Source organism: Lissotriton helveticus, chromosome 10 (genome assembly GCF_964261635.1).
Source record: "Lissotriton helveticus chromosome 10, aLisHel1.1, whole genome shotgun sequence".
Taxonomy (NCBI): Eukaryota; Metazoa; Chordata; class Amphibia; order Caudata; family Salamandridae; genus Lissotriton; species Lissotriton helveticus.
In genome coordinates this window covers 799,311,706-799,325,024 of record NC_136071.1, presented here as the reverse complement: position 1 = coordinate 799,325,024, position 13,319 = coordinate 799,311,706, and positions in this window count along the sequence as shown.

Genomic DNA, 13,319 nt, shown 5'->3' with positions numbered 1-13,319 from the left:
CAACACATAATTGGGATCTTATTTTGTAAACTAGTGCCTGCAAACTGACTGTGACAGCCTCATTGCTACCTTGCAGGTGGACGGGATCTGGGCCACTGATCACCTGTAGCAGACTGCTAACCTGTGTTCTTTCTAACTTCTGTGCCATTTGCTAGGCTTTCACTAAATCTAAAGACTGATGACCCACTACTCCTTGGTGAAGTGCTCCTAATTTAATGTGAAAGGTATATTGACTGTAAAGCATCAACCAAAATCTGTTGGTGTATTACATAATGTTGTGAGCAGGGTGCTGAAAGTTACATATGTGCCAATTGTCACAAATTAAACCTACATTAGATCAAAAGAGAAGAATTTCTGGATCAACAAGGATTGTGCCACAAATGTCGTACCCTTAATCACATTCTAACTAGTGTACACATAAACCAAGCCACACTCTACACTTCTTCGAGCACTATCTTTTAGACTAAACCTAACTCATTAGTTGTTCCCTTTTGTATATTCTACCTTTTATGGTCTAATATCTTACTTCACCACTTTTATGTTATTTTAACTTTATAATAAGGCTTCATTCTAATTATTTACTACAAACCAGAAACTGTGTGGAGACTTAAGAGGAGATGCTCTGAATTTTTACTCTAGAGACTTGTAGGTGTTGGTGAGATGGGGATCAGATTGGTATATCCACAGAGTTAACTTTTCACTTAGTGACACTGATTGGGTGGCTCATTTCACTGGTGTTGTGTGCTGCAAATCCTGTAGTGCTGGTTGCTCCATCTACAACCTTGACACAAATAGTAATAATTCAAGACCTTAGTAGATTCATATTTTCGATGACTAGATTTACATAAAGTCCTAACTGACGAGAAGTTGACAGGACACCTGCACTAAATGTCTGACCTGCTGACTTTTCAAATCAGATTTGGTTTACCCCATATTGCATTCAACACTATTTTAACAATCAGCTCTATTTGAATATATTGGAAAGAAATAGAAATAATACTGAGTTTTTAAACAGATTATCATAGACTAATGGTAAATTACAAGCCAATCTTCTTGACTGATACTGCCACTTACATATTTGTGACTGTGGTCTTAATTTGCTTATGTGTGTGGTGATATACAGAGTTTGTATAGTAGTACGGGGACACTCGTGTTTGAGAATGTTTTATACGGTAATCAATTGCGCTTGAGAAAAGCTTCCTTTTTAGGTCGAGCGTAGCGAACGGACCTCATGTATACTTTAGTATACTTTTGTAAATGGGATAGGGAGGTGCACGCGCTTTCCCTCGCGGATTTGACCTCGTGAGCGCGCATGTGTGCGAGCGCGACTCTGGCATGCGCTTTGGAAAACGAACCCTAAGAGCCGCGCGACGTGAGCTGTCTACGGTAGAAGCTCACGCGCGCGGCTCTTAGGTTTCGTTTTGACTTCTCTTTTATATGGTCAATTCACTCCATCAAAGTAACTGGCTTGATTAGAGTTTTTTATCGAGTGACCGGGATAAAGTAAAGCTTAGATGTACAGAAATTACTGTAAATGACTACTGAATTTAATTGGCTCTATTGCTCACTAATTGTAGACTAGCTATGGAGTGTATGAATATCGTTTAAGGAGCTGCTGCCAAGCCTCGCCCAAGAAAGTCTAAAAAAAAAGAAGGCGTAGGAGCCTGTGACGTCAGCAGTCGAGGAGTGCGCTGAGCTTCTTTCACTCAGAGTTCAGCAGCAGTCAGAGTGTATGCATGCACGCTGCCAGACACAGGCGTCTACGCTTCCTCCCGCGTGCCTGGAGACAGCCACTTGCCACAGAAGGTAGGGTTCTCCCGGCTCAGAGTTTACTGGAAAGAACCAGCAACAGGCGCCGTGTCTCACAAATGTTGGTTTCTGCAATATTTTGAATGTTTGGACTGAGACTGTACAGAAGGCTACAACTTTGGCAAATATGGTGACAATTATATGACTGATAACAATTACTAATGCTCCTATGTACAGGACGTTAGAACTTGAATTGCTAAGAGCTTGAAAGTTCTATAGTGCTAACTGTATTTGTGATTTTTTTCCAGCTTTTTAAGAACTGTGATTATTTGCGGAGCAGGAGTAGCTCGTGCTGAAGTGTGTAACGTCTTCTATCATCAATACTTATTTTGATTGGTATTAATAGTAGTAGTTTTCGAATTATTACAACCGTTATTATCCTTGTTCTTTTATTCTTGTTATTATTACTAATTATAATAATGAGAAGATGAAGATGAATAGTATTATGTCTAACAATAATATTCATATTACCGCACGTATAGGCTGTACGCTACAAACTGCGGTGTCCCAGGGCGCTGATAAGTGCGCTTGTGGAATATTGTTACGTCCTGTTAGCGAGGTTGTTTCTAGAAGAGTTGCGTGTTCGTTATTTTGTTAAAAGTCGGTTTTTGGCACGCAGTCGGGGCTGTGCAAAAGCGGATACCTATTCTCGTCTTTCCTTGTAGGTTGCTCGATAGTCCTGGCTCGGCCCAGGATGCCAAAGATGTCACTGTTTGGAAGTTTGAGTCGCGAGGACTGTTTGGTGTTCCCTCCCGCGCGCTGGCACTCGCAGCTGAGCAACAGATTAGTGGAAGTAGCTTTCGACTCACTGATGGTCCCTGAGGGTTTCTTATGTACATAGAGGTGTATGGGTCCACGCTGGCAGCAGGGCTTGAGGGAAGATAAAAGCCTCGGCTGGCTTTAATAGACAGGCTACGTCAGTGCTCTGTGGTTTCCAAAAGTGCTGGAATGAGTTTCACAACAGGAGCGCTGGCCAGTGGACCCGCATCACTAAAGTTACATGAATTTTAAACACCCATAGTGTTATGGAACCAACACATTTAGAAAATGCCAGACCCTTTCCAAACGCCATTGTTATTTGTAATATCAATACATCTAAGTCATGTAAATACAAAACATATTGCATTACAAATGCTATAGGTATCACATTTGCGAAAGTTATAACTATTGGCATTGTAAATGACAAAGCTATTAATTTAGGTATTAAAAAAAAAACATAAATAAAAACTTTGCCATTTACAATACCAATAGCTCAAACTTTCCTAATGCGAGACCTATTGCATTGCAAATGCTTGTCTTTTGGGTCATTGATCTTGATGCAAAATTAGTCTCAGTTAACAGGCCTCATCTATAGTAAGCACTTCTAGATCAGGGCAATATTCTACCTTTGCTACAACAGTGGTATGTTTGCATATGGAGAATTGTGTCTTATGTAAGTATTAGCTTGGTGAGGAAACTACCCAGTGCTTCCTAATTATGGCTGTTCTACTCCAGAGATATGTTTTGTCCTGACACTTTTTAATCTTCTACTCAATTTCCTGACTGGTGTTATAGTGTAGAGGAATGTTGGTAGCCCAAGTATGGGTCACACGGCCATACTTTATTTTGAGAATGACGCAGTCTTACTTGCTAAGAGTGAGAATGCTTTCTCTGTTCTTGTAGGAAAGTAGGATCTGCTTTTATGGTTACCCCCACTTTTTTTAAAACAGATTTTATTAATCAAGTGGCACATATCAAGCAGCACCCTGCAATCCAGAGGCAACTACACAATCGTTACAACAAATGCACATTTGCCCTTGACTGTTCGGTAGTATATGGAAACCCCCCTGCCCTACCCCCAACTCCCCCCCAGGCCACACCAGTCCACAGTTCCAAAGTCACAGTAGTATAAAATAACCATATACCGTATGGCACTCACAGTCCACCCCACCTCCCCTCCAACACATTTCTCTGTATGCGCATGCAACCTCCCCCTAACCCGGCAGTAACTGCTCATCCGCCACAGGAGGGCCCAGCCACAGTCCTCGATATTCTGCCCACCTATTCCAAATTTTATAATGCTTGCGTGAACACCCCCTTGCCACAAAAATAGGCTGCTCCAGACCCATGCAGAAATCAAGACCATTTTTCCAGACTGCTACTGATGGGCCCCTCGTCGCCTTTCACGCCTGTGCAATGTCTCGCTTTGCTAAGGTGAGTCCTAGCAATAAGAGGTGTCGTTTTACCCCCACTTTTTGCTTGATGCTGTTTTTGGCTAGTCTGACTGGGATCCTACTAATCAGGAACCCAGTCTATCTGTTTTCTCCCTAAATTGTTGTGTTGAGTACTTAGGTACATTCCAGATTGGATACTGGGGTACCATTATCAGTCCCTAGTATATGGTAGTAAGATACCCAGGGCAAAGGTACCCCAGAGGCCTCTCATGGGCTGAAGCTTGCATTATGCCACCCATGAGAGACCAGGACTTTACAACAATGTAAACACGTCCCCTCATTCCCTATCCCTTCTTTATTCCTCTTTTTGGTAGAGACACAACTTTTAATATTTTGCAACTTATTGTTATGGCTTTTTATCAAATCAAGGGATTAAACTCATTCATCCTCATGTATAATGCACAAGGCACTTTGCGTGCCAGTAACATGCACATTTTTTGAGAAAAAAAACATTTAGAGCCAAGAATGAATTTGATAACAAGCATTGCACATTGCTCCCATTACCTTGGCACAAGGAATTAATGATTTTATGATATGCTCTTTGCTTTTTTAATTATGAACTTTGCTGCATGATGCTTTTATGTGAAAATTGTTAAGGTTTTTATTAACTAAACAATAAACGTATTTACCATTACCCATGAGAGACCATGCAACATGGAAATACAGGCCTGCCATTTGCAGCCTGTGTAAGTTGGTGCTTGCACCACTTACTTAAGATATAGGTGTCCTATATCTAAGGATCACTGCACTTAAAACCTATAAGTCACCCCTAAAGCAGGACTTTGCAATCCTGAAGGCAGGACGCTTGGTTCTAAGTGGGAGGGTGCCCTTGCATGAGTAGGACACCCCTGCAGCATACGGAGTACATTCTCCTAGGTTGTCAGTGAAGCAGCCATATACTATATAGAGGGGCACCGTGTAATTACGCGATGACCATCTCTAAAATGGCTGCAATAAATCCTATAATGTTTGGTATCAAACATGTTGGATTCACACCCCCACACCATAAATGGTGTGGGAGGTATGATTCCAAGCACTGGAAGAACCCTCCGTTAGGCTCTCAGTGTTCCCGGTGCCAACCTTCTAGACCCGGACAGCACAAAATGGTTGCTATCGACCAGAGACACATTTCTGCCCTCCTTCTGCTGAGCCAAGCTCGAGCAGAGGAAGGTGGAACAAAAGGCATCCTGTCACTGTGAGGTGCGACCACCTCCCAGACAGGATTTAGGGTTTTGGAACCGGGTGGGTGCGCTTGTCAGCACTAGAATGTCTGCATGAGGGGCAAACTTGGTGTGCTTTGCATAGTCCAGTTCAAACCAGTTCTGGGAGCCGTTAGCTCCTGCTATTGCACAAAAACTGGACAAAGGACATGGGAGTAACCTCCCCCCTGTCCAGACCCTCCCCTAGGAGGGTCCCTGAATCTTCCCAACCCTTTCCCTAGGGTACTTAAGGGCTTACCTGGGTGTAGGTCCCTAGAATACTGTTGTGGTATAGAATTCAGATCAGACACCACTGCACTTCTACCATCTGGGCACTCTGGACTTCGCTGGACTTCATTTGGGCCTGATTTCACCTCCCTTTCTGTCTGCTGCATCGTGTGTGCCTGTGCATAATACAGAAACCTTCCAAGGCATGTGAAGCATCAAAGACATCTGGAGAAATCTCCCTTGGAGTGAAGGAGTCACTCCCTGCATTCGCAGGCATTGCAACTATGTTGACCGGTCTGCAGATCCTGGTCTCCTCCGGACTCCGTGGGCTCTGCAACACAGGTAGTGGTTTTCCACAGCTCCTGAAGCCTGCCCTCTCACCGAGTTTGAGGCCAGTATCCCTTGTGGGGGTTGCAATAACTGGACCCCTCTGCACTGTGTCCAACTTGCCGTTGCAAAGGCTTGTTGGCTTCTTGTCAAGAAGACCTTCGGGCTCCAGGTAGACCCAACATCGAGCACCTCCAGTGACCAGATTATTCAGCCACATTGCATCGTGTGCATCATGGCCTGCATCTTTTGGTGAGCTGCTTGAGGTCCTCTCGCGACTCCTGTGCCTCCGGTCTGTGGGTCAACTTGAGGGTAACACTTGTTTATTTTGGGCTCCCCTGATTGCTCAAGGCCTGCCATAACTCCCCTGATTGTGGTGAGTCCCGATGTTGCTCCTTCTTTGATTCCTGCATTGGTTGCGTTATCCAAGGCTTGTTGGTGCTCCCGCCAGATAGAAGTTGTCCATTAGATGGGAAATATATTGTAGGAAGCCAGGTGCCAGGTGTTGAATTTGAGCATTCATATTTAAAATTGATGCTTTTTGGTATATTTTGGATGTGGAGGTTAGGATTCAGTATTGCATTGGTGGGTGACATGGTGTAAAACAATTTGTAGGAACTTGACCAAATCAGACAAGGGTAGGCAAATGCAAACATGAGGCATAGAGAAGCATTGTACAGGAGATCTCCACCGCTGGGGAGCAGAACTACAAATGAAGGGAATTGGGAACCAGCATACTCATAACCCAAATCATAAGCACCTGACATACATTAACTCTTTAATACCCCAAACACATAAATACAGCACAAAGCTTAGACTCTGACCTCTTCCTCCTAGACTGCTGCTTAGCTGTTAAAAAGACAGACAACACCAATAGATTCTGGAGCAGCATAATTTAATGCTCAATAAATATTACTAACCATAAATTGATTGAGATGCTGACATACTTATCCGCTTGTTAGAGAGTGGTAGGATATACATATATGAATACACCACATTCACATATTCTTAGCTTAAACTTAAGTTTCTAATATACTTGCTTTAGTAAAATGCATTGTGAAACTGGCCTTACTGACAGTAGGTTAAGTTGAACAATGCCTTTTAAGAAGTTTTTCAGATTCTAAATGTGATGTCTTATTTAAAGTATTCTCATGTTTTCCTTTCATTCACAGGTGCCTTATCAACTTTTTTAGTTTGAATAATGTCTGTTTCAGTTGGGAAACTGTTATATTAGGGGTTTTTAATTTACACCTTGCAGTTGGTTGTGCTGTGCTTGAGTATAGATCAGAGCCCCCTTTAGTAGGCAGATGGGACTATCAATACTCTCAAGGACATGCAGCTGTGTGCTCCTTTGTTCAGTGGTGGGAACTTTCTCCTTTGTTCGGTGGCAGGAAGTCTACCTGCTCCCAGAAGATGGTGTGTCCTGATTGGTCTGTCCAGAGGGAGTTACCAGATATTTTGTTTCCTTATAATTATGTGTTTCTTAGAATAGTTTAGTAGATCCTGTCCTGACTATGAGGCAAATGCTTTTCCTGGGGGTGCACCTTTAATTTGTCTCTGTCACATTCCCCTCAAGACGTATGTCCTTACCACAATGACCCAGACCTGCTGTATGGTGACTGCCTTCTCCAAGGGACCTCAACATAAGACCTGGTAAGAACCTAACATCTTACTCTCTGAACTAGTTAGTATCAACACTCACACATAACACTTAAGACAACCAATCTACTTAGTAACACTTATGTTAGTGAATTCTCTCTCTCCTCATCTCGCTCCTCTCTCTCCTCAACCCATGAATACTAAAAATGAGGGGGAAGGCAAGATTGATATTCATTGTTATGGTAAACCAACTGTTTTGTAGTTGGTGTCCTGCTTTCCTATGTACGCATGCAGTTTATGAATGGTTGGTGTTGGAAGGAATAGTACCTGATGAAAGGTGTGATGGAGTTCTAACTATACACTCCTCTCTCCCGGCAGGATGAGGTACGTTGCATGTATTTCAAGGCTTGTTGGAATATGTGTTTCTTATTACTTGCAGGTGAAATTAATGTGTTTTTTATTTTTGTATTTGTTTATACATAAAATGTATTATTTAATTATAATACTTTTTTAGGAATTCAAAATATCTTTCACTTATTTTCCTATGTTTCTATGTGGGGTGTTTATGTTATTCCTTGCCTTCACTGATTTCTACTACAGTGTGTTACAGTACAACAGTATCAGTGATTAGCCATAAGTGGTGTTTGACTAACTCCAGGTCTTGGCAGGAGTAAATGTAAGGTTGTATTGTCAATAGTACTGCTGTAGTAGATGTAGGTGTAACGTTTGTGAATAGCAACTTTTTTGTAGTTTAATAGTAAAGTTTCCTCATTTTCTAGTCATTCCCCCTTGTACCTTCCACGATTTGCTACAAAAATGTATACCTTCATGTGCAGAGTTCTCCACACTTGTTGCAGACATCTCTACACATAAGATATAGGACAGTCATAGGCAGATATTTCTGGTTAGACAGTTCCTGAATAGCATTTGTGAGTACTCACAATAGTAGCAGCAAAGCACCAATTCCCATACTCAAAAATGCCTTTGAGAATAGGTACTCAAATGTCTGTGAATCTTGCTTTGATGTCTGGGGATTGTGTTCCAGAACACGGTTGCTCCTATTGACAATGATAATAATTATGTTTTATGGTATAGTCAAATAGTAAGGAGACATAAGAAGCCTGGTTGAACAGAGTGGTTGGGAAAGTATTTTACTACCTTATTATGTCGAACTTCAGGTCCTTTAGACTGTGATGTAGAGTGTTTTCAAGACAACTTGGTGTTTCACTGGTATGCAGAGTAGGACATTGATAGCAGGTGTGGATTGCTGCCTTTTCCCAAGTGAAAGTTGAATATGGCAGCAGTGTTTGGGCCTCTTTAGTATACAGTGAAGGCAAGTTGGAAGACTAGCCTCGAGTCTATTTGTATAATCCGGCAACTAAAGAACTAAGATCATCATTGCCAGGAGTCATTGGGAAAAGGCCCAGAATAAGAGCATTCCCAATGATATTGAAATGGAAGAAGTACACCTTGACCATGAAGCTAATTTTAATTACAAAGAATAGGTCTATTGACCTGGCCATTTTGTAACATCGTAACATCAGGGTTAAAGGAAAGGATGGATGAACTTGTGGTGTTTGAATCATGCTGTTCATAGAGAATGCTTCTGAATTAGGGGAATTTCCATGTGTCACCTGTATAGGCTTCCATGGGTACTTCCTTGAGGTCCGTAGCAGAAGGGAAGGTGGGAATTAAATTTTGAGTTTTTATAGCAGCTACAGATTAAGATGTGGGAACTCAAAAAGTAGATCTGACATCTAATCAACACAAATGAACTAGTTCAGATCTGCCTATGTCTCCTCTTCTGGAAAAAAACAGCTTAGTGATGGAAGCAATGCTTGAATTAATCGTTGCCAGTGGTGATCTCCCAAGCCGCATTGCATGTTGCTGTTTTTCTCCCACTGTGTAATTCTTCCCATATACTAGCCCTATGCAAATTAATCTTGTTCCTGCTTCAACAGGAACTGCCCAGCCCAAGTTGCCAGACCAAGTCTCTTTTAGTCAGAAACACAGGAAACCTAAGATCTGGTTCAGTCTACTTAGGCCTTGTCAGTGAGGTATAGAGGTGCAATCTTTTGGTGCAGTGATCATGGAACCCATCACACAAAGTGACAGAAGGAATTCTTGTGTTAATCTCAGCCATTGGCAATAGCCTCTGGCCTCTGTTCAGATGATCTGTTTTTGGCGACAATGCCATTCTTGACAGAGGCTAGCCCTATGCAAATCAGTTTTGCAACAGCTCCAACAGTAAATTTCCTCTTCTGGAGGCACACTTAATCACTCGCTTTCGTTCCAAGATACATTTTCCCCAATACACACCAAAATATGCTGATAAGACACCTCATGGTTCCATACAGGGACCCCACCATTAAAACTTAAATCCTTTTAAGAGTGCTTGGTTCCCTTACAGTGAAGTGTGTGACCTGGTGAATGGCCAATTTCAAATAATCAGTGGCCAATCTCAAATAATTCATGGACCCAAAAGGATGTCCTAACAGTTCAATGCGGATCCCCATCCACAACTTAAGTTTGCCTTCCAATTCGTCTAGGGGTGTGCAGGTGAAATGAGACCAAATAGCAGTTTGTAGTAATAATAACCGATCTTGTTTCTGGCTTCTTGGTCACAGCTTGAACCAGGGTCATACTGAAACAGAAAAAAAGTCCGGGCATCAACATAAAAGTTGCCTCCATTAGTGAATCAGATAGAGCAAAAAATGCCCAGATTTGGAAATCGGGGCAGTGTTGCACATGAAAAGACACATTTAGGTGTTTTTCAAGGTAAGTGGCATGAGCGTCAATTTACTAAAATGCCTGGGGTAGCGAAAGTGACATCACACCATTTGACCTTTACTTTAACTCACACACACACACAACATGCTTAAACATACAAACCCATTCACGCGCACTCAGATAAACACACTCACATACATGCATACGACATACATCTAAAAGGGTTTTTTATTTACTGTAACTGTCAGATAGGGTCATATTCCAGCTACTTATACTAAATTTTTTTACACTAATAGTGAATATTATTATTCACTATTTGTGTAATAAAAATTGAACAGAAAACTAGGAAATTGGAGCACCAAACAACTTTCATTAGAGTGAGCTGCTCCTGTATTTCAGGCACTGATTCTGCCACCTCTGAGGCCACAGGTCACAAAGGCGTAGCAAGGGGCAAGCCAGGGGCCACAGCGGCGACCCCTAGCAACGCCTAAATGACGTCCATGTTGTGGGAAACTGTATACACTTGTGCTAGCTGCAGGCAATGTTTGTGGTAATATCACAGAAATCAACAGTCAAAACAAGCCATCCAGATGATAAAATAGGTCCGAAAACAGCCAGAAAAACGTCCCACACACTGACCGGTCAGACCAGTCCTTCTGCCCCTGCTGCCAGATTGCCCTACAGGCCAGTCCGACCCCGGTGTGGTGTGCTTACTCTACGCTTCTTCCTCCTTTTTTTGGTTTTAATGTAGTGCTTGTTGTAAGACATGCATTATGTAGATTTATGGCCTAATCCCCCAAGGGGTAACACAAGCCGCTCTGAAGTTTAAGTGGTAGCATTTTGTGAAATATGTAATTATTATAGTACTTTCTGTTGTTATAAGTTCATGTCGTGATCAAAGGAACGACTGAGTGGGACGATCATGATGATAAGAAGGGGGACGAGGCACTAGCAAAAGCTGAGAGAAGAAACAAGAGAAAAGAGTAATAAATCCTGCCAAACTGAACAAGCACGGGCCAGTTTTCTTTAGCAATTTTCAATTATCGCCGCAGACTGCTCTGATGGCAACAGCCCGCACTATTAGCACATGAGCTGCCATTTGTTATGTAATGGCGTCAAGGGCTCCTCAGAATCCTACAAAACATTTCAACTTCAAATCTGGTCATTCGCGTCCTCTTGAAATCTCTAAATAGGCCATCACACCTTACATTTTTAGGAAATTCTACTGCAAACCGTGTTTAGTCCAAAGCTGTTTTGAGTGTTCTTGTTTTAAAGGCCAGGTGTTGCATTAGAATGTAAAACAAGAACACTCAACTGTTAGTACCAAATTATTTCTCACGTACAAAATATCAAAAGAGCAGTTCCCTCTAGCCCTTAGAAGGTTGACAATTAGTTAATAGCCCAAAATGAAGACAATCTTTATCCTTATAAAATGAAACTCAGTTAAGATGTATTTTTTAAAACATACCTTTAAAAAAACCTCTTTGTTGTCATTATCTTGTACCACATTACAGAAGGTGTTGTTTCAACCTCAATCGCAGGATTTAGAAATCAAACACATTTTTTACCCTTCCTCTTCCGCTTGAGACGAAATTTACAAGAGGACTGGAATAGGCAAAGCGCATGATATGTAAATATTATAAATAGTGCACATATTTAATGTAAAATTTCGTTCCTTCTTAAGGGACACGTTGTAAGAGAGTATCAAACTTCAAGATAATTAGGAATATGTGTAATTGTTTTTCATTGTTTCAATTATATGTTATTATGTGTCCGAGACTATTGATATTAGCAGGCAGGGTGATTTTGTTTTGCTGGATTCATTTTCACGGTTATCATGAACCTTATTTTTGTTGTAAATACATTTCTCTTAGACCAACTGGATATTTTGAATCCTGACTGACTTTATGTCATTTTTGTACATCTCTTAATTACTGTTAAAGGAGAAATATGTCCCCCATTTTCTGCTTTATTCTCATAGTTTTTGTAGATTTTATAGCATCTTCCCTTATTCATATCCAAAATTGTTCACTTTGAAATGATTTTGTCTGGTATCTGCTTGAAAAGCTGTCCCCAATTAGGAACTCTCACGTTGGCATCCCCTGCACCAGTGCTTTAATGGGGACGGAAAAAGTTGTGGATGGAGAGTGGCCATAGAAGCTTAAGTAGGAATCTTTCCCAATATCAGTATTTGGGTACCTCTCTGTGAGTTTCTTGATATCACCTTTAGATATAACACAACAAAAGGCATATGCCTAAACCATGCCAGAGGTATGACGGTGGACAATGCTTGTTAGTAGTATCAAATAAATGAGTAAAAACAATAATATTTTAGTTGTGAATAATCAGAATCAAAATTGTTTCAATTCTCAAAATATGAGACTATGAATTGAATATTAGTAAGGTTAGTGGGAGAGGTAGTGGTCTTTGGCGTCTCTCAGTCACTCCTGGGTGCCCCTTCACATCACGTTCCGCTGCAGTCCCTTTGGAAATTGTTCCAATGGATTCAAGTAGTTTGGAGAAGGAACATAAACCAATCCTTAATTATGAGCCAGCTAGATTATGAAAATGAACTGTATGAGGGCATGGCTCATCCAAAACGCAGGTGCAAAACGTATTTGTAATACAAGCATTAGGAGTTAAGCATTGACCTGCCTCAACCAGCTCCACTGGCTTCCAGTCTGAAAACGAGCTATTTTCAAGTAAATGTTCCATATGCTCAGAGCACTTTATGGAAACGGCCCTACCTTATCGCTGAATAGAGTCAACTTCCACAAACCCACATTGAAGCCCAGCTCAGTCAATAAGACTCTAATATCCTGTAGAAGAATCAAAAAATCTCGGATGGGTTGGATGGCCGCTCTTTTAACTTTTTGGCCTCTACTCACTGGTACAAGCTCCTCCAGAATCTACATACAGTGTCAGATCTGTGGTCATTAAAAAAAAAAAACAACAACACTGAAGACATGGCTATACCCACTTTAGGTTCACGATCAGAACCAGTAATGATAAGGTCTAGCACCAGGATATCCCTTTGGGAATGAGCTGTGCTCTTTTTAAGTACCTAATACAATACAATACAGTCCTTCATTCTTTCAGACACTTACAGCCTTTTCTAGCCCTATCTTTCTTAAAAACACCATCTTCATATTTCACATCATCACTTTCGTCTTCAGCACCAGCATTGTCTTCTAACCCTCTCCTGGTGCAGGCT